The 22,168-nt window shown below is 39.0% G+C and overlaps 1 protein-coding gene across 9 annotated transcripts in view; it reads left to right on the top strand.

Annotated features, from left to right (window-relative positions):
- Positions 1 to 22,168, top strand: part of ELAVL4 (ELAV like RNA binding protein 4) — a 98,914-nt gene that overhangs the window by 14,051 nt on the left and 62,695 nt on the right. The gene's annotated exons all lie outside the window — the stretch shown is intronic.

The following is a 22,168-nucleotide window of genomic DNA, read 5'->3' as shown; positions in this document are numbered from 1 at the left end:
ATATATATTTATATATATATTTATATATATATTTATATATATATATTTAAGCATGTCTGTTGCATATAAATCATATTCTAGATGCCTCCCAGAACATCATAGTATTTAAAATATATTAAAAGATAGTAAGCAAGGACAATGACAAGCAGAATGATGTGGACAGTGTCTCAGCAGAGGAGGTACAATGTACAGAAGAGGGAGACATTAGTTCTTTTGGGGGGAAGGAGATAAGCTTCATGGAGGACATGCCATTTGAGTAGAGCCAGGGAAGCTGGATAGATGGAAAAACTAGAAGAAAGGGGAATTCCACATGGAGGGAATCATATGAGTAAAGGCATAGAGATGGGAACTTACAAGGCCTACTTAAGAAACTGTAAGTAATCTGGTGTGAATGCATCATACATTGTGTAAAGATAAAGCTAGAAGGAGATAGGCAAAAGCTATGATTTAGGAAGGTTCAGGTGTTTTGACTTGGTTTTTACTTTGAAGTGGTAGCTATGGAATGTCTTAGGTCAGAGGAATTTCCTTTCTTTATTCTTTTTCAGGGTCAAGACCTGTCTTTATTAAGTCATTATTTCTCAGAAGTTGAAGTCACCCTAAAGATACTTCTAAATTAGATATTGGTTAGGGGAATTGGCATTAGAGCACTCTTCTGGTCATAATGTGATGTTATGATGATGATGCTCATTGGTGAAGTCACATTAATGCTTTTAGGGTTACAGTGGCAGAAAGCAGTAGGAGGAAAAATATCGACTTTACTTCAGATTGTAAAGAAATGTGCCATTAGAGGAGTACACTCCATTCTCGTACCCAGTGCTCATTTTGTGGAATAATGTGTGGCCAGAGAGAAGATGGTGGTGAGTGGGGAATATGCTTATTTTCTGTAGTATAAAAATGTACCCACTTTAAACTTGCAAGTACATGTACCAAGGCATGCTTGTCCTGACTGATCATCTGTTAGCCCTGGAAGGCAGAGATCATGTCAAATCCTCTCTTATTTCAATTTCTGGTACATAGTAAGTACTAAAAAAAATGGTTTTTGAATTGGGTTGTCATAATATGGTTTTGTTGGGGTTTTGTTTTATTTTGATTTTAAAGAGTCTGAACTACAGAGTTAGACTTGTGGATCTTGAATCTGTCATCAACTTCTGGGAGCCTATTTAGCTCAACTAACCTAACTTTTCTGACTTTCAAGTCTCTTAATATGTAAAACAAAATGAGTACAACTTCATGGCTTAATGGGAGAATCCATTGAATTGCATCCTTGATATGCTCTATTGGACAGGAAAACAATATTAGTAAGTTACTAGGTTCTAGTTTTACCTATGGATAGTTTATTGAGTGTTGACCAGCGTTAAAAATTAAAACAATGGAATGATAGAATTGAATGAAATAGAAAAGAAAGTATCAGTGGGTGGTACTTGTTAAGGGTAAGTAGTGTTTCGTGAATCTTTGTTTCAGTTACCTATGTTCTGAGTTGTGATATGAAGCTGTGATGTTCAATATGGTGTTCAATATGTTCCTTACTTTTTTGCTTTACTTTGTTGGGTCATGATCAGAAAAGTTTGAGAAATACTGGTCTAGATAATAGTGAGCTCTCTATTATCCAAAGGAAAAATAACAGTCAACTTTTTTAGAACTATGCAATGCAAGATCTCTAGTATCTTCTGAATTATTAAAGAAAGGATGACATCTAGTTGTTTTAGATTTAATATGAAGCATTGTATCCTATATCTTTGATAACTACTGATGTCTGCATGGTATATGTTGGGGCTCTCTATTAACCAAAGTATTAACTAGAAAACCTTTTTCCTTGGTTGTGCTATGTAGCTGAACCTGCAACATAATAATAAAAGTGACAATCATCAGTAGTGAAGGTGACCTAGAGGTGGGACTAGAAATAGTAAGATTAGCTTTCATTTCTTGAGCTCTTGATATGAGTCAGGCACTGTGCCTTACAAACACCATCCCTTTTAATCCTTAGAACAAACTAAAGAGGTAAATGTTAATTTCTCTATTTTATGGACAAGCTAACTGAGGTTTTGAGGAGTAAATTAAGGTTACACAGCCAGTAATTGGCTGGGCGAGGATTTGATTTGAACCCAAATTTGTCTGATTCCAGAACAAAATTTCAAAAATCTATTCAGTTCCATGAAAATGTATTAAAGTGCCTACTATGTGTTAGCTCTGTACTCCTCTACAAATATAAGTCAGTCTCTGTCCTTGAGGGTTTACTAGCTGCCCTTATTCACCTCTCACTATGTGAGAAGGTAAATAAGGATTTATTTTATCACAACAGGAGATAGGAAAGGTACATAGAGTACTGTATATTTTACTTCAGAAGTGCTAAGAAAAGTGCCTGGCACATAGTAGGCATTCACTAAAGATTTATTCCGTGGAATTGAAGTTGGATTAATTCTCCTCTAGGGATTAGGGAACCTTTGTACTAAAGAAACACTGTACATTTTTATATGTTTAGCTGTATATGCCTAGTGGCATGGGTATTCTTACCTGCAATGTGGGCAGATCCATCTGTCCCAAATCCATTCAGTGCCTTTTGGAGCTCCTAAAACTGGCAGCACAGAAAAGTCAACAAGAGCTCAAGAACTCAAATTGTAAACTTCAAGTTTCATTCAGCCAGAGAGAACATTTTCCATCTTAGTGTGAAAAGACAATCCCATGGCAGAGACATTTGGAGAATGATAAATGGAAGGTGGGCTTCCTTAGAATGGAAAATTGTTATTATCATTGTTACTGTTGTCTTTACAATGCCATTTACTAGCCTTATAACTTCAAGCAAGTCATATTAGTTCTCCAAGCCTCAGTTTCCACATTTTAAAGGATTAATACCTCTCAAGATTATTAGGATTAAATAGACCCATTTGATAAAAACTTACTAAGACTTACTATTTGGTAGTCTGTAAATATTTAGTAGTAAAGGAGACATGGCCCCCTGCCCTCGAAGAGCTGAATATCTGGTGAATGTGCTGTGAGAAGTGGGATTCAGACCCCCACCATCTGCACAGCTCACTACTGATAGGATGCAGCACTGTACAGTCCTCCTTGGGGTATGTGTATATTGTCATATACATGTCTCAATTGCATCATCAGAATTTCAAGTTTATTGAGAGTGAGCTCTGATATTCATCTGTTTATCTCCACCTACCCCTAAATTTCATCCTTGCCTGTTGACACAATGTTACCTTATACAGTAGTTGCTAGATGAATCCAGCCCAATTCAGCAAATATTTACCAGGTGGCTCAGGGTGGAGTGCTGGGAAAGGGAGGGTAACATTTGCTGAACAGAGCTGAATTTGAAACAACTTTAGAGCATAAAAGGGGAACAGTGTCATGAAGCAGTGATATACTACACTAGTGCTAAAAATACCTGTGATCTACTCAGGAAGAAAATAGGGCCCTGAAGAAAATTCGGCAGTAGGCCTAAAAAATAATGTATTTTTTCACTCTCCCAGTGCTGTTTTGTTTGTATTTCATGAAGAAACAGTGTATTTGCTATAAGCACACAATTAAGATGAGATCTCAGATGTGGCTACTTAATTCTTCTGTGGCTCAGGACCAAGTCCAGGTAGCTTCACAAAACCCAGGAGCCCCTCTGTGGCCAGACTCCTTCTCTCCTTTCCAGCCTTCCATCTTGGGTCTCTTTGCCTTCTGTTCGTGCTCCACTGTAGAACTGCACCACGGTGTTCCCTACCGATGCTCACACAGATCCCTTGGTCTCCCACATCTTTCTGCTTTCTTCACCTGGCTTCATGAGACAAATAGGAGGCCTGTGTTACCCAGAAAGCCTTGCCTTAACTTACTCTGGGTTGTAGCCGTCTCCGTTAACACTGCCGGCATCATTTCATCATTGATCTTCCACACTCCATAATCAAATGTTTATTTTTCTAGGTTTCACCACTGCCTCAACAATCAGCACTGAGTTTATCTTTATGCTTGGCACCAAGTAGGTGCTCAGTAATTAATTATTAACTGATGTAGTCAGATATTAATTAGGTTTTTCATAATGTATTCCCATCAGGTGCCTCCTAGCTTATAGTGGGATATTGGACCCCAATCCCCCTTGTTATGACAACTGGTTTTGACACAGCTATTGCTCACCAACCCCAGTTCTATAACTTTGAGCTGAAGGTCTTGAGTATATATATTTACATGAAACTTTCCCTGATCACCATGACTCACCTGTAATTCCTCAGTAATTCTTCTTTCCTCTGGAATCCTTTATGTCACTTGCTGTCTGTACCACGCAGTTAACAATGACACATCACAATAATAGTGACCCTTTATATAATGTGTGTGTCAGGCTTTGCAGAAAGAACTTTGCTTAGGTTATCTCATTAAATCTCACAACGACTCTAAGAAGCAGATATTTTTATTCCCATTTTGAAGAAAGAGGACAACGTAGTTTAGGTAACTTGTTCAAGGTTACGTGGCTAGGAAAATATCAGACTGGGAATTTAAAACCTAGTTTGTTTCATTCCGAAGCCTATGGTCTGTCTCCTATTTTGTATTACTCATCCCTTAAAAGGTAGGAGTTAATGAGAAAGATTTAGCCTAGTGGTTATTAATAGGGATTTTTTGAGATAGGGTCTCACTCTGTCACCCCGACTGGAGTGCAGTGGTGCAATCACAGCTCACTGGAGCCTCAACCTCCCAAGATAGTAAGGACTTTTGATCAAGACTGCCTGGATTCAAATTCTGGCTTTATCAGTTGTGACCCTGGGCAAATCACTTCCATTCCCTATGCCTCTACTTTTTCGTCTTTAAACTAGGGTTGTTGTGAAGATGTGATGGACCAATGAATATTAAGGATTTAAAACAGTTACTTGGCATATAAAGTGATAATGATCATCATCATTATTGTTATCATACAATATTAATTTGTGTCCCATTCTTCAAATATTTGTTGAGTGCCTGCCAGACACTGTTTTAGGTAATGGTGATAGCAGTGACTAAGACAAGTCCTTGCCTTTATGGAGCTTTCATTTTAGAGGGAGAAGACAGAGAATAGAGTAAGTAAGTAATGAGTAGATCATAGCACAGTAATTAATGTGTGCCTGTAGTCCCAGCTACACAGGAGGCTGAGGTGGGAGGATCACTTGAGCCCAGGAGTTTGAGGCTGCAGTAAGCTGTGAACATAGCACTGCACTCCAGCCTAAAAGTAGATATTATATATTATGTGGTGGTTTTTTTTTTTTTTTTTTTTTTTTTTTGAGACAGAGTCTCGCTCTGTTGCCCAGGCTGGAGTGCAGTGGCGCCATCTCAGCTCACTGCAAGCTCTGCCTCCCAGGTTCACGCCATTCTCCTGCCTCAGCCTCCCAAGTAGCTGGGACTACAGGCACCCGCCACCATGCCCAGCTAATTTTTTGTATTTTTAGTAGAGATGGGGTTTCACCGTACGTGGTGTTTTATGAGTTCACATAGTGAAATGCTGTTTAAAAAATAAGAGATGCTAGACACTATGAGTCCCTGTTGTAGGGCACACAGTGAGGCCACAATAGTTCAGTCAGTGCCTTGCTTCTGCTTGATGAGCTAGAACAGTCAATGCCCTACTCTGAAAGGCTGAGCTTCATATGTCCAACTACTACTCTTGGAGACAGGCTTGCTTGACCTGCATTTGGTGTAAGGTGGTCATCCGTGGAATGATTGGACAATTGGACTGAGGTGTTTGAGCCTCAGGAAAACTTAACATAGAGAACTCATAAAGAGGCCAGGGGTCCCAGCCTTTGAAGAGAGGTCCTATTCTATTTCCCTATATTAGACTGTGAAATGGGATAAACGTTCCAGGAGGGTCAGGAGGAGGATTTGGCCAATCATTCAGCTAACGACAGGATCAGCCAGAATGTCTTCTCAAGTAAGGCTGTTAAGATCTCCTGACAGCTCCTTGCAGGAGCCTGAACCTAGAAGGTGATGTAGTCATTGGCATTGTGATAGGATTCTACCTTTCCATGAGTATTCTGCTGGTTAAGAGCATCTTAGGGGTCTGCAAAATGGAGTGTTTTTTCCTTCACTTACTTGTAGTGGGGTCTTGGTAAAGTCATTAACTTGCCTGAGCCTCAGTTTCCTTATCTGTAAAAATGGACTAATAATACCTTCCTCCAAAGTTTGTTTAGAGGATGAACTAATTAACATGTATAAAGAACCTGATTCAGTGCCTGGCATATAGTAGGCATCTAATAAAGGAGGATTTTTAAAATAAGTTCAGTCCCTCTAGGGTGTGCATTTTAGGTATTGGTAATTTATTTCAGGGCTCACAGGGAGAGAAGATTTAGACTGAAAAGTGAGAGCTACTTCCCATTCTATAACTTTCAAAAAAGTGAGCAGATAATCTCAAAACTAAAGATATGTCATCTCAGAAAGAACTGTGAAGAAAATAAGATTAGATTTGCTGTAAATCAGTATGATTGAGACTAGTCTCTGTCAAACAACTGTGTTGGCCCCATCCTCTTGGTGTCACAGGCTGTTAGAGGCCTGGGGCTCTGTGAAGAAACGCACTTGGTTAAAAGGGCTCTGGAGTCTTAAATCCTGAGTCCAATTCTTTCTAGTAATAAGTTTGAATATTTACTTTTAATGGGGATGAAGAGGATGGGTGATTTGATTATTTTCATAGGTCAAAAATTTCAAGAAAGGACTCCTATGCTAACTGGAATTATACATAAACCTAATTGATGGTCTGGCGAGAGCAACTGGAAAGCACTAGTTTTAGAATGTAGACATAAACCTTTATGTATTGTATCTCCTCACTCCATTGTATATACTGTTACATAAAATTAAAGATTAAAATTAAACTTTTAAATTTCACTGATTAAAATCAATTTACCTGATTAAAATTAAGATTGAAGAGAAAGAGAGAAAAAAGTACAGTTTATTCTCATCCCAAAGCTCCTTTGTTTTCATTAGCAATGTGTAGACTTGAAATTACTTTAAAAGCAAAACAAAACTCCCCCATCAAACACATTTAAGAATAAAAGAATGATTTTCCAAATATTTGTCAGTGCACTTTTTGTACAGGGCACTGGATGAAACTCTAAATATTTTTTTCCTCTTGTGGTTAGTGGCATGTTAGTATTGTGATTCACCCAGAATTTATTTGAGCCCCTTTGTCACTAGTTCACATTTGTTTTAATATTGATGTCTGCACTCATCTAAAAATAAACAGAGCAGGAAGAGTAAGAGAACGCTTTAAAAAAGGCATTTTAAAATAAAGAATCACCCGTTCCTCTTATGATTATCTCAGCGTGCTGAGAAAGAAGCCTGGTGGGTTGGAGATAAGGATGTCTCCTCCTATGTCCCCTTGTGCTCTGCCTCTAAACTCTCCTAGCACCCTGCACCTGCCTTTGAACCCTGATCCATTCAGCAGGCATTGGTTGAATTTCCCCATGTACTGCATGCTGGGAGTAAGAAGTCAACCAAAATTCAGGCCTTGTTTTCAAGGCATTCCCTGTCAGTGGGGAGACAGGCAGGTAAAAAGCGACTCAATATAGGGTGGTGAGTACCAGGACAGAGGAGAGAGAGGAGCTGTCTGAGGCTATGTAGGTCAGGGAGGTGGACTCCAGGGAGTCTTGCAAAATGACAGGGTAATTTAGATGGTGATGGTGAAAGCATTTCAACGGACACATATGCAAAGACATGGAAGGGACATACTGCCAAAGGCATTCAGATTCTGGTACTTGCCTCACTGCATCTAGAACTTTGTTTTCAAATGTCTACTAACCTTCCAAGACTGAATTCCTAGAGGGCAGTGATCAAGTGCCATGGAACTCAGTAATCCAACAACAATAATAGATTTTATCTTTGCCACATTCCTGTGAACCACATTTCTGTGAAGCCTATAACATTATCCTATTGATATGCCCCAAGTTACACTTGGAAAACTGAGACACAGAATGGTTAAGTAACTGAGACACAGAATGGTTAAGTAACTTGTCCAAGGTCACACAGCTAAACAGGAAATTAAACCTGAATTTAAACCAAGTTCTAGTGACTCTGTTCTTAACTATTATGCTATGCAATTGATATTTAATAAATGTTTGAATTGATGTTAATTGAATGGATGTAGAAGTGATTACATGATAATTTATCTATCACTTATTTAAAAGAAATAACATGCCAGGCATGCCCAGGTCTAATAGTTGTTGCAGGAAAATGTTAAGAGTCCCTGATGGCTTTGGCTTTGTGACTTACAGAAACTCTTACAGGTAGAAATGTTCTGCAGGACTGTGAACCTCAAGATGGTATGCAGACTTTAGCCAAATTCAGACTCAGCATGAAAATGAAATATGAGTTTAGTCCTGAAACAGAGGAGATCTAATTTCCTTTGTGGAGATGAAGAAGCAAAGGCTGTAAAGATGGCCTTACTTGGAAAATGGAAGACCCTAGGTTTTGAAAATAGGCTCTTGGGATAGTTTGAAGGAAGTTGAGGGAAACAGTAATGATAAGGGCAATATCGCTTTAAAAGAATGAATTCCCTCCTACTTTTGCATTGATTCTGAAGAGGAGAGGTAAGAGAGGTTTATGGTGAGAGCGAAGTGGTGATGAACAGGCAAGGAAAGCTAATTTGGCTATAGAAAGCAGGTGAGGACCTAGAGAGTCATCCATTTATTCATGTATTCTACCAGCAAAATCAGGATCTCTGCACTGGTCCCTGGGATTACAGATGAATCAAACACAGTCCCAGTCCTCAAGTTGCTCACAGTCCAGTGATAGAGAAAGACAGGAGGCTGGAGAGTTTCAATGCTGTGTGGCACATGTCCGTAATGGAAATGTGTATGAGGGACAGAGGTAAGAGCCATGATGGGGGATAGGGGAAGGAGCATGTTAGGTCTGAAGGCAGAGAGAGGAGGGCTTTCCAGGCCAAGGGAGTGTTTATGTGCAGAGGGTGGCACAGGAGAGAACACAGTGTGTTCTGGTTTGTCTTTGCTGGCTGCAGAAGGCTACAGAAGGCTGTGGCCTGGAATGTGCATTCCAGGGCTTATGGCACTTGTAGTGGATAAAGAAGGAAGATGGGAGTCACTGAGCGGAAGATGTCAGTTCAGATCCAGGCTCTGCACCTTGTGAATAGAGGCTAGTTAGCTTTACCTTCCATTTACTCCTTAACCCTTAGTTTGCTCACCTGTAAACTGCAAGTGATGACAAGGGAAGACTCCACCCATCTCTCAGATTCTTGGTGAAAATTAAGTGGGGTGGTGAGTGTGAATGTACTTACAAAATCCTCTGAGTCCAGCATGTAATTTAATTATTATAAAATTAATTATTATAAAAAATTATTATTTTGTAAGTGAGGGTTTTGTAAGGGCTTTGTAAGAGTCTCATTTCCTCAGGGGTAATAACACTTGCTCTGTTATCTCTACACTTCCCATCACACCTTTCTGACTGTGCCCTGGAAAAATGCTCTTGAAGTACATTCTGTCAGTTTAGCTGCTTCTTGAGGTATACAGGAAGAAAGGAGCAGTCCAAGTAGAGGATGGACCAAAAACAACCCTGCTCTTCCACCCTGAGTTTCCTTGCGGAAAACCGGAAAAGCCCTCAGCTGTCAGTATGCAGAGTGCACTGTGGCAGTGATCTGAAATTTCCCATGAAACATGACCGTTTTCCTTGTATGAAATCAGAAACCCTAATGACTGCTTATTTACATTTGAAGTACCTAACTTGAGCCATTGACAGTGGACAGCTTTTTGAAAGGGCAAAATATACCAGAAATTGTGTCTGTGTCAAAAATGATACTTTGATTATTTCTTTTTTAGAATCCACATAGCCCCTTCCCCTTTGCTATGTGTTTTCTGGTTGGCATTATTGTGAGAGCTTATTAGTGAATGTTTGTGGAACATTGTGAAGATGAAAGGAATAGCTATTGGCATAGGTGATGAGTAGTAATGTTTTTAAGTATACTTTTCTATTTCAGAAATTAAATTCCAAGGGTACATCTTACCCAGCTCTTAGATTAATCAACTTTGCCACCTGCAGCACATTTTAATGGGCACATATTTCAGAATGTTACCTTTTGGACAAGGAAAGTGAACATGTACTGAGTGTTTACTGTGTACTGAGCTCTGAACCAGGTCTCTTCAGATTTGTTGTTTTTAATCCTCACAGTAACGCTGCAAGGCAGATAGAATTGTTCGCATTTTTCAAATGAGTAAATTTAAATTGCACTGCAGAGAGTCTCAACTGGCTAAACCAAGGTCAAGGCTGGTGGTGGATTTCCAGCCCAAGTCTGATCACCTCCAGATCTCATGCTTTTTCCATTGTACCATGTAGAATTTTGAATTATGATCTTTCCTGTAACACCCATTTATTGGATAGTATTTACTGATGAATAAATAGCAGATACACAGGCTAGCTGATTTTAATAGGATTAGATAATTTACATTCTCTAAGATTACTGAGTTGCATTTCATAGTGATAGGAAAGGTCCTCAGACTTAGAGATTGAAGAGAAGGCACGAATTTGGTTTCAGCCTTGGGTTCAAGTTGCAATCCTAGTTAAGTGACAGTGGACACTGCCTGAAGCCTCATTTCTCCATCATGTGTAGAGTGACAGCACTTCTACATCTGTAAATGAGAGGAATGACAACACCCACTTCTCAAAGTTGTGTGAGAATTAAGTGAAGTGATGTATGTAAAGACACCTCTCACCATTTCTTCTTAGTAGTGTTGGAAGGAGTTAATGATAATTACTTGCCTAAATATTTTCTGTGTAACCCAAAGCACTTTTTAATCAGCATTATAACAGGATTTCCCTTTACTGAGTGTTTGTCATATTCCAGGCACTTTGTATGTATTTTTCCGTTACTACATTTATGACATTAGACAGTAATTTCTTATTTACTTATTTATTTAGTTCCTTGCAGGCAGGAACTCTTTCTCCTTCGTATCCCTGGCATTCAACATAATAGTTTCTGGCCCATCGAAGGAACTCATTAATGTTAGGGAACTTAACTTGGCTTTTGTTCCTTCTTTTGAGAGCCAACTTCAGTTTGGGGGAGGGGCTGTTCCAATGAAGTACTATATTAACGTCTTTAAATTGTGGCTCATAACTTGCCTTCAAATATATACCTGTAACTAAAGAAATTTTAGATTGCTCTAATTGACAATGGATGATACTGAATGTGTGTTAACATTTTACTTTTAAAAGGTAAATTTCTGAGATAAAAGAATATATTAAGAGTCGCAAAAGTTTACCAAATTTTCTTTGTATCTGTGATTCAAAGGACAAGCTTACCCTACTCAAAGAAGTAATATTTTAGTTTCAAAACACAAGTATTATATCCATTTGATAATTATACATGATAATATACTTGTATTGTATACTAACTATTCTTTGGGACATAGTAAATTAATTCTAAAAGAGCCTTATCTGAGAATTGTAGATTATGCAGCTTGAATTATAATACAACTGTAATTTTTGAAATTTTATTATGTCTTTTTTATAATTTCAAAGTTTTATTTTGATTTTAAAATGCCAACTTGACTTTTGCCCATTAGTGAGTGTGACCTTTCAAAAGCGTATTTTGAAAAGACAAAAGATTGTGAAGACAGAAATACTAACTTATTTATTCTCTTATAATCTAAAACTCTGTTTTTATGTGGTAAATCATAAAAATACATATAGTAGGAGTTTTTTAAAAAATAGAACAATGGGCCTGGCACAGTGGCTCATGCCTGTGATTCTAGCACTTTGGGAGGCCGAGGCTGGGGGATCACAAGGTCAAGAGATTGAGACCATCCTAGCTAACATGGTGAAACCCTGTCTCTATGGAAAATACAAAAAAATGAGCTGGGTGTGGTGGCACGCACCTATAGTCCCAGCTGCTTGGGAGGCTGAGGCAGGAGAATCACTTGAACCCGGGAGGCAGAGGTTTTAGTAAGCAGAGATCACGCCACTGCACTCCAGCCTGGGGACAGAGCGAGACTCTGTCTCAAAACAAACAAAAAAATAACAAACCTGCACGTTATGCACATGTACCCTAGAACTTAAAGTATAATAAAAAAAAAATTTTTTTTTTAAAGTAGAAGAATGAAGAAAGTGAAGTTAAGGGAAACTAAGAGGATTTTAAAGAGATAAATTCAGAGGTAAAATTCATGTTTAAAAAAAAAACAGAAGTTTGCAGTGAGGTCCTATGCTCTTTACACACAGAAAGCTATAGAGTTTGGCACCCATTTTCCTAATACTGAAAACAAAAGCAAACCCATCACACAGAGAACAGAGAATATTAGTGGTTCAATGTCACAAAAAGTGCTTGCCTCAGAGCAGACATAAGTATTCTGATACTTGTGATTTCTGGATTTTGTTTGTTTTTTCCATTTCTACTTTGCTTGCTTCTTGTTCATGATATTTTTAATCGATATGTATTAGAAGAATGTTCAAATGCAAGAAAGAGAGAGAGAGAGAAGCTTAAAAAGCGTGGTATGGAATGCCGCTTGACAGTGTCATACATTCACAAGATGTCCTTGAAGATGGAGCACAGAACAGAGATCACGGAAATTTTGGCAGCTGCAGTTGGGAAAATAAATGGCTGTTGTGTGATTGGGCAGATCCTGAAAGCAGACTCCTGCTCAAACCATGTAATTAAGAAAAGTGGGAGCTTTTGTCCAAGTGCAAAATGTTCATAATATCAGAGTTTGTCAGCAGGAGCTTTTAGAACGGATCAGTACTTTTCACTCCCTGATCCAGGGAATGGTTTTCTTATAAATCATCTTCTCTCCTTACTGTCCTCATGAAGGTTGCTGCCAGGCGATAGGCAGACTTAAGATTGTAACCTTGCTAATTCACAGTGATTTAGGTGAAGGGGAGACTGAACCAGAGAGGGTTTCTAGAAATGTGATTTTTATTCATTTGGGCTCCCATGTGTACTCTAATGTAGAAACAAACAGAGTGTGTCCAAGGAAAGATCCTACAGGATAGCTCTGGGGAGGAGATGGAATCATTTTTAATACTGTGGCTCCAAACCGGTTTGAAGCACTTGACATTTTCTTTCTTTTTTAAAGAACTACTTCCTTTCAGATTATAAAACTACTGTATTCTCATTGTAAAAACAAAACAGAGTTGACAAAGATGGAGAAAAGTGTAACAATCACCTGTAATTCTGCCACTTATTGTTAGTGTTTTTTATTTTTCCCTCCTACTCTGTACTTGTTTATATAATTGAGATAATCAATCTTTTATTTCACTTCTTTTTCTACATTGATCATACACATTTTCTCACATTATAAAAACCCATTATAAACATAACTGTAACAATTGCAGAATACTGTATCAAAAAACTGCACAGTGAGTTATTTAGCCATCCCCCTTGTTAGACCCTTGAGCTGTTTCCGTTTTTCTCACTCCTCTTAATATACCTCATTGTGTGTACTTTTGGTCTGCAGAATTTGGGATTCTTTTCTGAGTTTCAGAATGGACCAGCGGGTCCAAGAATATGAACATAAGAAGAGATGTGCCAATTTCTCCTTCCACCCATAATTATGAGAAAGACTATTTCACTGCATCTTAGAACTTGACAGTTGCAAACCTTAAATTTCTAGTTTCCATGTAAACATGTTGCCCACAAATAATTCAAAGGCATACTTCTCCTCACCCAGGCCTGAATTCTCACCAACATTGATTTGGTGGAGTCCAGTTTTACTCCTGCCCTGGCTACCTTCCAAGGGAATGTCTAGGGGCAATGGTATCCAACTGGCCCTCAGAGGAAGTTTGAGGGATAAAGTTTTCCTGTCAAGTCACAAAGTTCTTTTTTTCTAACGTATATCTAAGAAAGAAAGAAAGAAAGAAAGAGAGAAAGAGAGAAAGAGAGAAAGAGAGAAAGAGGAAAGAAAGAAAGAAAGAAAGAAAGAAAGAAAGAAAGAAAGAAAGAAAGAAAGAAAAGAAAGAAAGAAAGGAAGGAAGGAAGGAAGGAGAGAAAAGAAAGAAAGAGAAAGAAAGAAAGAAAGAAAGAAAGAAAGAAAGAAAGAAAGAAAGAAAGAAAGAAAGAAAGAAAGAAAGAAAGAAAGAAAGAGAAAGAAAGGAAGAAAGGAAGGAAGGAAGGAAGAGAGAGAAAGAAAGGAAAGGAAAGGAAGGAAGGAAGGAAGGAAGGAAGGAAGGAAGGAAGGAAGGAAGGAAGGAAGGAAGGAAAGCAGTGAAGGGAGTAATTCACAATAAACTTTCAAGTGTGATAAAGTAATTTTCAGATTTAAAACTACTCTATCAGAACGACATTCAGGATCTTTTCATGAATGAACATGTAGCTATATGAGGCTGTATGAATTGTCCTTGAGTATAATTTATCATGGCCAGTTATGTATTTATATATACATTGAGGTGCTAAGGACCCTTTTATTTCACTTTTTGTCTTTATCTTCAGAATGACTTAATCTTTTGGATTGCACAATTAGAAGAGCCGTTGACATTATACAATTTCTCTTAAAAAGAACAAGACTTCTACACAGATTTTTCTAGAGACAAATTCCGTCTACTCCCTTTTACTCCTCCCCTCTTCCTCACCCTAAGTTAAGAAAACAAGTGTTAATTTTCAAAATAAAATATATTTCTATGTAGATTTCTGAAGAATTTAATCTGAGTGTGCATAAAACTTAATTTCAGAGATGTGACCTAATGCTTTAGATCATGATACATGTGTAGAATAGCACATTGCTGTTTACAGCTAAACCTCAAGAGTTTGCTACGACTGAGCCACTAGCCAGGCATTTTATAAATATACAATACTAATGTTTACATGAATTGCGCCATTGGCTATTGTTTATGCATTTAATTGGGAAGATAAGTCTGGCTTAATCAGTTTGTGGGCAATTTTTCAAATGATTCATTAATTATGAGAAAGGCTGTTCTTTATGTGGAAGATGAAGATAACGTATTTCCCATCACAACTGGTTCCCATCCCAACAGGTATCCAGAGATTATTATTAGGCATTTTAGTTATTTTGTCCACATTAAACCTTCAGAGTTCAGAGGGACTTAGGGAGCAGAATGAGAAGGAATTATTTTCCAATCGATTTTCTTTTTTATTAGAGCTGATACTTTTGCAGGAAAGCCAAGCTTGCCCACAAAATTGTATTTTTATTAAAGTGCAAACATTTGTGTTTTTCAAATCTGACTTAAACAAAGAAAGCTTATTGAAAGAATGATACTGTATTTATTTATTTACTGGCCATTTTGGAAAAGAGAACTGAATTGTGGGGGATGAAGGAAAGGTGCCCTCATCTTTATAATGTACTGAATGATCAAACTGTCCCTCAGCTCTGGATAGTTTGCTGTAAAAGTTGGTTAAAACCACATACCCAGGGGTCTTGTCAGAACTGCATCAGGATGGACACACCAGGAAATCATCTTAGGCCCAAAACGAAGCTCTAAAGAAACACTGTAAAATGTAAAGGAGGCCAGTATTTATTAAGGAGGGGAAATGTGTGTGATGTGTCTGGGGAAGAAGATTAAAACTTGGATTTCTATGAATTTGAGAATAATACCTATGAGAAATTAAATTTTGATTATACTTTTCATATCCATGCTGGCCCTGCTATTTTAAGTATTAATGCCTCTTGTTCTCTCCAATGGCTGCTGATTTTTTAAAAACCCTGACTACCACCACTGAGAATACTTTTGGCATGCCTGGTGTTCATCTCCAGAGCAGAAGATGCTGTTTGAAAGAAGGGATGCCTCACGCTTACCTAATTGTTACAAATATAACTTCCTTTTAGATTATAAAGCGCTATATTCTCACTGTAGAAACAAAACAAAGAGTTGACAAATAAACAAGTCATTTGTTTAGGATGTAGGCATTTATACCAGGAATAGGACTGTCAGTTCAGTATCAAAACAGGTAGGATTAGTCCGAGTATATACAATTTATATGCTTTTGCTGAAGAGGGGATGTCATTTGAGAAACTCTGAAGGGGACTGCTTAAAAGAAAGGGATATACAAGTGATTTTAATGAATTATTTGTTTGCCTGCCCTCCTCTGCCATCCTCCCAGCTTGAACCCTCTACAGATAGGGACCAAATTATTTTTGTTTTCCCACCTTCTAGAAGAATGCCTTGGCTTACAACAGCATTCAATGAACTTGTGTTGAATTGAATACACTTGTTTTAAGGATATGCTGAGAATTTATTACCACATAACTTCCCAGAGTAAATAGGTCTTTCAGGTTATTTGTGCATCTGCCCAAAGGTATTATTAAGTTGTCAGCATGTGTTTCTTGGATGGAATTAAGTATTTTTTTCTAGAGTTTTCTAGTTACCTTCTGGCAGAATCTACAGAAGCACAGTATGAATGGCTTTGGGGAACATGAGTGCAGTCTTTAACCACAGTCCCCTAGTCCAGTGGTCTTTGTGAGCCATCACCTGTAATTCGGTTGGAAGGGTGGTATTTCCAAGTTCCCTTTTCCTAGAGTTATCAGATCGTCAGTCTCAGCCCTCCTCTTGGGTCCCATTAATAACATATGTCTCTTTCACAGTTGAATCATAACCAGGAAAGTGTTGCATTTCAAAAAAAATATTAACCTGAAGGGACTTGAGCGAATTAAAGCCTCTTGAAAAGAAGGAAGGGAGAGAATAGATTTTATGAGCTGATCTAAGACACTTTAAAGAAATATGAAATTGGGGTGTTGTAAGGACATTTTTAGTATCTTTTAAGGAGCAACAAGAGAAGTGAGGAATTTTACAAAAAAAAAAAAAAAAAATGTCTGTCTTCAGGAACACAGAGCCTGCTGTGTAATTTTCTAACTTTGGGAATTTGTTTTTCAGGCTTGGGAAGACGGGTGAGATGCAATAGTCTGGGCTCCTGCATACACCAGAGTCTAACATACTGCATGCCAGAATTTTACAAGGGTTAAGTGGGAAATGCCTACAAAGAGAATTAGGACTTTTATTTTTGTTCTCATTAATAATTTAAATCTATTTCTTTAATGGTTCAATTCAGTGACTGCCCTTGGTAAACATTATTCTTCATGCACCTGGGAGAGCTTGTTCTATTACATAAGGGTTAGCTTTATACATATATTTTCAAAAGTCCTTCCAGCATGGTAAAAGAAAACACCTTTACATACTCATTAAAATATTTAATAAAATGCATGTGTGAGTCACAGATGTACACACCTGAGACATGTTTGCAATTGGTACATTCCTTTAACATCTTTCTCATTTCTGGGAATACTGACATTTAAAAGTGGCTGAAAGTAGAGGGAAAGGGTATTTGTAAAAGAAACATCATGTTCCTGTGACCTTCTTTGGTTCTTTCCTCTTGATCTTTTTGCATGAATTGAGCAGTGAGGCTATATCTCCGCCAGAAAACCAGGAGTTAAGGACTGCCAAAAGTATGGTGACAGGTGTACAAGGACCCTGCACTGGGTTCTTAGATGATGAATGTCAGTAGTGAGTTCTATATCAGGGCAGGTTCCTGTAATGTAAAGTTGTAGCCTTTGATTTTCCTCATGAAGTAAATCCTGAAAGTAAGTGTAGGTTAACTAGATTAAAATATGTAAATGCAAAGCAATAAAGTGGGGTTGTGGGTAGGTAAAGTGGAGGGAATGGGGTAAGACAGGGTTCTAAACCTTGCTATTAAGAAGTAAAAGAGTGTTAGTCTACACTGAAGTATTCCAAAAATGTCACAGGCTTGAATGGGGAGGAACAGTTGGGGGACTTTCCATCTTTATTTTTATACTACCACTTTAAGGGAAAATATTAGGACAAGGACACAATATGGTCTGGTTGGCAGGGTGGTGAGAAGACTACGGTAGCGACAATGGTTCTCCTCCATTGTGAGGAGGAGGATCAATCCTGTAACTCTAGCCTGATTGCCCCAAACATGAGAAAATTAAAGCTTTTTGAAGAGTGGAAGATGGAAGGAGGTGTAAGAAAGTCATGAGCTAATGGAATAAATATCAACTACCCAGGAGGTTGAGGTGGGAAGATCACTTGAGCCTAGGAGTTCAAGTCTAGCCTGGGCAACATAGAGAGACCCAGTCAAAAAAAAGGAAGGAAGGAAGGAAGGGGAAGGGAAGGGAGAAGGGAAGGGAGAAGGGAAGGGAGAAGGGAAGGGAGAGGGGAAGGGAGAAGGGAAGGGAAGGGAAGGGAAGGGAAGGAAAAAAAGTTTAAGGGAGCTTTAAATACATTTTTAGTACATCCATACACTTTTCGATTTTAGAATAGTCTTGCTTAATATACGTTAAAGATTTTCCTGGTCACAGGACATGCTGCTGTCTGTCCTCTGACATGTGGACCCTTCATCAATAAATATTTGTTTGATTAGTAAATTAATGAATTCTGAGAGCAAGAAATCGTTTGAAAAGAGTGATTTGGAGAGGAAGGAAAGGTTTCACTTTTGATTAATTGCTAATCAGCTTTTCTTGTCTAACTCCCAACCTAGTTTCTTAGGTATTGGTTTTTATCTTTCTCCTTGTTCTCTTCTAATAATATTAGTATCAGTCACCACTAGCATCTATGGAGGGATTACCATGCCAGGAATAGTGCGGAGTGCTCCATGTACATTTCTCATTGAGTCCTTTTTATACCAGTAAGAGCAAAGGCTGCCCTGAACCACCAGGTTCTATTCTTTTCCTTTTGACTCATTAAATAGGGCTGAGACGAAGGTGTGGAGGGGCTGAGTGAAAATGATAGACACTATGTGCTGCCAACATACTTAATTAACAGTTCTCAGCCACCTTGGTGTGAGGTAGGTAATGGGTAGAGGCTAGGTCAGTGGAAGGGCTGGGGTAAGGCTGTATTCTAAACCTACCTACCAAGAAGTGAAGGAGTGCTAGTCTACACAGAGGTGCTCCAAAAATGCTGCAGGCTTGAATGGGAAGGAGCAATTTGGGAACGTTCAATCTGGAGATAATAGATTGGCTTTAGTGAACGTAAAATGCTGTATGCGTGTACATTTTTCTGAGCACGTAGGGCCAAGGCATTCAATAGGTTTTCTGAGGATATAGGGCCAAAGTATTCAATAGTAGACCCATGCCAGCCAAAGGTTTAACCCTCCTGCTTGAATGAGTGCTTTTTTTTTTTTTAGGTGGAGTCTCACTCTGTTGCACGAGTTGGCGTGCAGTGGCATGGTCTCGGCTCACTGCAACCACCGCCTTCCAGGTTCAAGCGGTTCTCCCCCTTCAGCCTCCCAAGTAGCTGGGATTACAGGCACACACACCCACCATCATGCCTGGCTAATTTTTGTATTTTTAGTAGAGATGGGGTTTCACCATGTTGGCCAGGTTGTTCTCAAACTCCTGATCTCAGGTGATCCGCTCACCTCGGCCTCCCAAAGTGCTGGGAGTACAGGCATGAGTCACCACTCCTGGCTAATGAGTGCTTCTTAAAATCTACATTTGATGTAGAGATGAAAAGTAGAATGGTAGTTGCCAGGAACTGGGGAAACTAGGGGACTGGGGAGGTATTGTTTAATGGGTATATACTTTCAGATTTACAAGGTGACAAGAATTCTGGTGATGGCTGCAAAGCAATATGAATGTACTTAATACCACTGAACTGTACACTTTAAAATGATTTAGATGGCAAATTTTGTTATGTGTATTTTACCACAATTTTAAAAATTGAAAAAATATCTGCATTTGAAATAATATTTAAGTATATGCCTGGCATATAATAGGTGCTCAATAGGTGACTGGTTGCTTATCTGTCCTGTTGTCTTTTGTTATCTGTAAAATGGGGATGATATTACTACTTTATTGGCCTTTAGTTCACAGGGTTGTTTGAGGGATCCACTAAGGAAATGGACAGGTAAGGACTTTCATTCATTCTGCAGTCCTTTATCTAGTACGTACCAATTATTAGGCTTTGTTCTACATTCAGGAGATGCTGTAATAAACAAAACAGATGTGATCTCTGTGCTGTGGACCTCAGAGTTCAGGTCATGAATTTTTATGAACTGTGAAGTGCTATACTCAGAAAAGTATGGAGGTAGTCTCCACACGTCTGTTCAAGTGCATTTTTTTTTCTTGAGACAGAGTCACTCTGTCTCCCAGGTTAGAGTGCAGTGGCACAATCTCAGCTCATTGCAGCCTCGATCTCTCAGGTTCAAGCCATCCTCCCACCTCAGCCTCCCAAGTAGCTGGGACTACAGGCAAGCTGACCACCATGCCCAGCTACATTTATTTTTTGCTTTTTGTAGAGACAAGGTCTCACTATGTTGTCCAGGCTGGTCTCAAAGCCCTGGATTCAAGTGATCCTCCCACCACAGCCTCCCACAGTGCTGGGATTATAGGCATGAGCCACCACACCCTCCCTGTTCAAGTGCATTTCTGTAATATGGCCACCCATTAGTCCTTGCCCAAGAGGACAAGTAAATCCTCATCCAAATGAACATGCCCATATTGTCACAAGAATACACAAGAGAGGTAATCTGTAGACCTGGGCTCCGATCCCATCTCTGACTCTAGCAGTGTGACCTTGGGCAAGTCATTTCCCTCTTCTGGTCCTCAGTTTCCTCCACTTTAAAATGACAGGGTTGGGCTTCATGGTCCCTAATGTTCTCTGTTGCACATCCACACTGTGAACTCAAGAAGGGCCTGCTCTTTGTCTTTGTTATCTCTGTATCCCCAGAGTCCAGCACAGATCTCGGCTCCATCTCTGTTTGTCTAACATACCCAGATCTAGCCATAGTGGAAATAAACCCTTTTTAAATGTGCGTATGACCTGACATATCCAGGAAGTAGTGTTACAGTTAACTTGGGTAGACAAAAGGAGCCTGGATTGTGTTGAGAAAGGTGGAAGAGAGGGGTGGCTTTTTATTTTCCAGGAGCAGGAGGCTGGCTGAGCCTCCACTCCTTACCTCCCCTCTGCAGAGATAAACGACCATGGTGATGATCCAGCAGCTGCACATCTGAAGCCTTCCCTCTTGCTTTTGTTGTATACTTTGCAGAAAAGAGTGGTGGGAGGGGTGAGGTTAATGCGTTGAGTGTGAGTAATTAGTCATTCAAACCATCGACATTTACAATGACAGGATTTGAGTGCCTACGTTATTGTGCACCGCTCTAATAGTTTATGCCTGAAATTTTCTGCCTGTATAATGTTTCTTAAAATATATCACAGAAACATAAAAGATTTAATGTAGTGCTTTGTACAACCATTAGAGTTTGAAGTCAACTGAACCTCCTCAATGCTCTATCCTGGATGCTGACTGTAATTCTGTTCTTAATTGCTATTCAAATGAGGAAAGAGGGCAAGTCAGGGGCTTGGAACCTGGTCAGCTGCAAAGTTGGCTGTGAGACCCACACAGAATGTTTCATTAAAGTACATATGCACACTTGAGTAACTGATATATTTATTTGCAATGAAAATTGTGCTGTTAGAATATCAAAGGCGTTAGCCTGAGGAATCAAGTGTTCTGATTTTCCCAGCCAGCCTCTGTACTTACTGGAGGATGTGCTTTCCAACAACACACATTTTTTCTACCCCTAGTCTGTCCCTCTGTTTCCCAAATAGACAGTACAGGTGTCCTCTCTTTGAGGTCTGTCGCATAACCTTAAAATGCTGTAGTTTCATATTCATGCATTTAATATCTTTACATCTTGGCAACTTCTCTTATTTTCCAGGTAATGTTTTAAAATCCTCTTGGTTCATTCACATATTAGATTTGATTCTGAAGTGTTACATTTCTGATTTTTTTTTTCAGCCTGTGTTGCATCCTAAGATGCATCATTAAGACCCGTGAGGGGTCTTATTATAGGATGTATATTAACACATTTGCAAATGTTTCTCAGCTTTCAGACTGTACATTTTTATTGAGAAAACTCTCTTTGTATGTGTCCATTTGTGTGTTTTCATCTGTTCCTTCTGGATACACAAAAGAATAACTGTGTAGCGTAGATGCAGAGCAAAGAGAGCTCTATCTACATTGGATGAGAATGGCTTGGCCTGATTTTCAGATGTGGTCAGCTGAAGTAGCTCAGTAGTGAACATTGTATCTCATGACTCCTTTTAGAAGCTAGTGGGGACCAGTTGGGCTGTCTAATCTACAGATAGAACTCACCTCCAGGAGTCAACATAAATTGGGAAATCCCCATAGAATGTAAGGAGAGCCACAAAGCTGATGGGGGGACTGAAATTACTTTGCTGCAGCCTTGTTACTTCACAGGCTTTCCTGGAGCAGGTGGACCTGTGAGATGTTCACGTGGACAAGCAGTGGCTCTCACCACGTGTCTGAAAA

This window comes from Rhinopithecus bieti, unplaced genomic scaffold (assembly GCF_001698545.2).
Source record: "Rhinopithecus bieti isolate Rb0 unplaced genomic scaffold, ASM169854v2 scaffold_6946, whole genome shotgun sequence".
NCBI classification, from domain to species: domain Eukaryota; kingdom Metazoa; phylum Chordata; class Mammalia; order Primates; family Cercopithecidae; genus Rhinopithecus; species Rhinopithecus bieti.
Note: the sequence above shows the minus strand (reverse complement) of the source record. Positions and strands in the feature narration are given on the sequence as shown.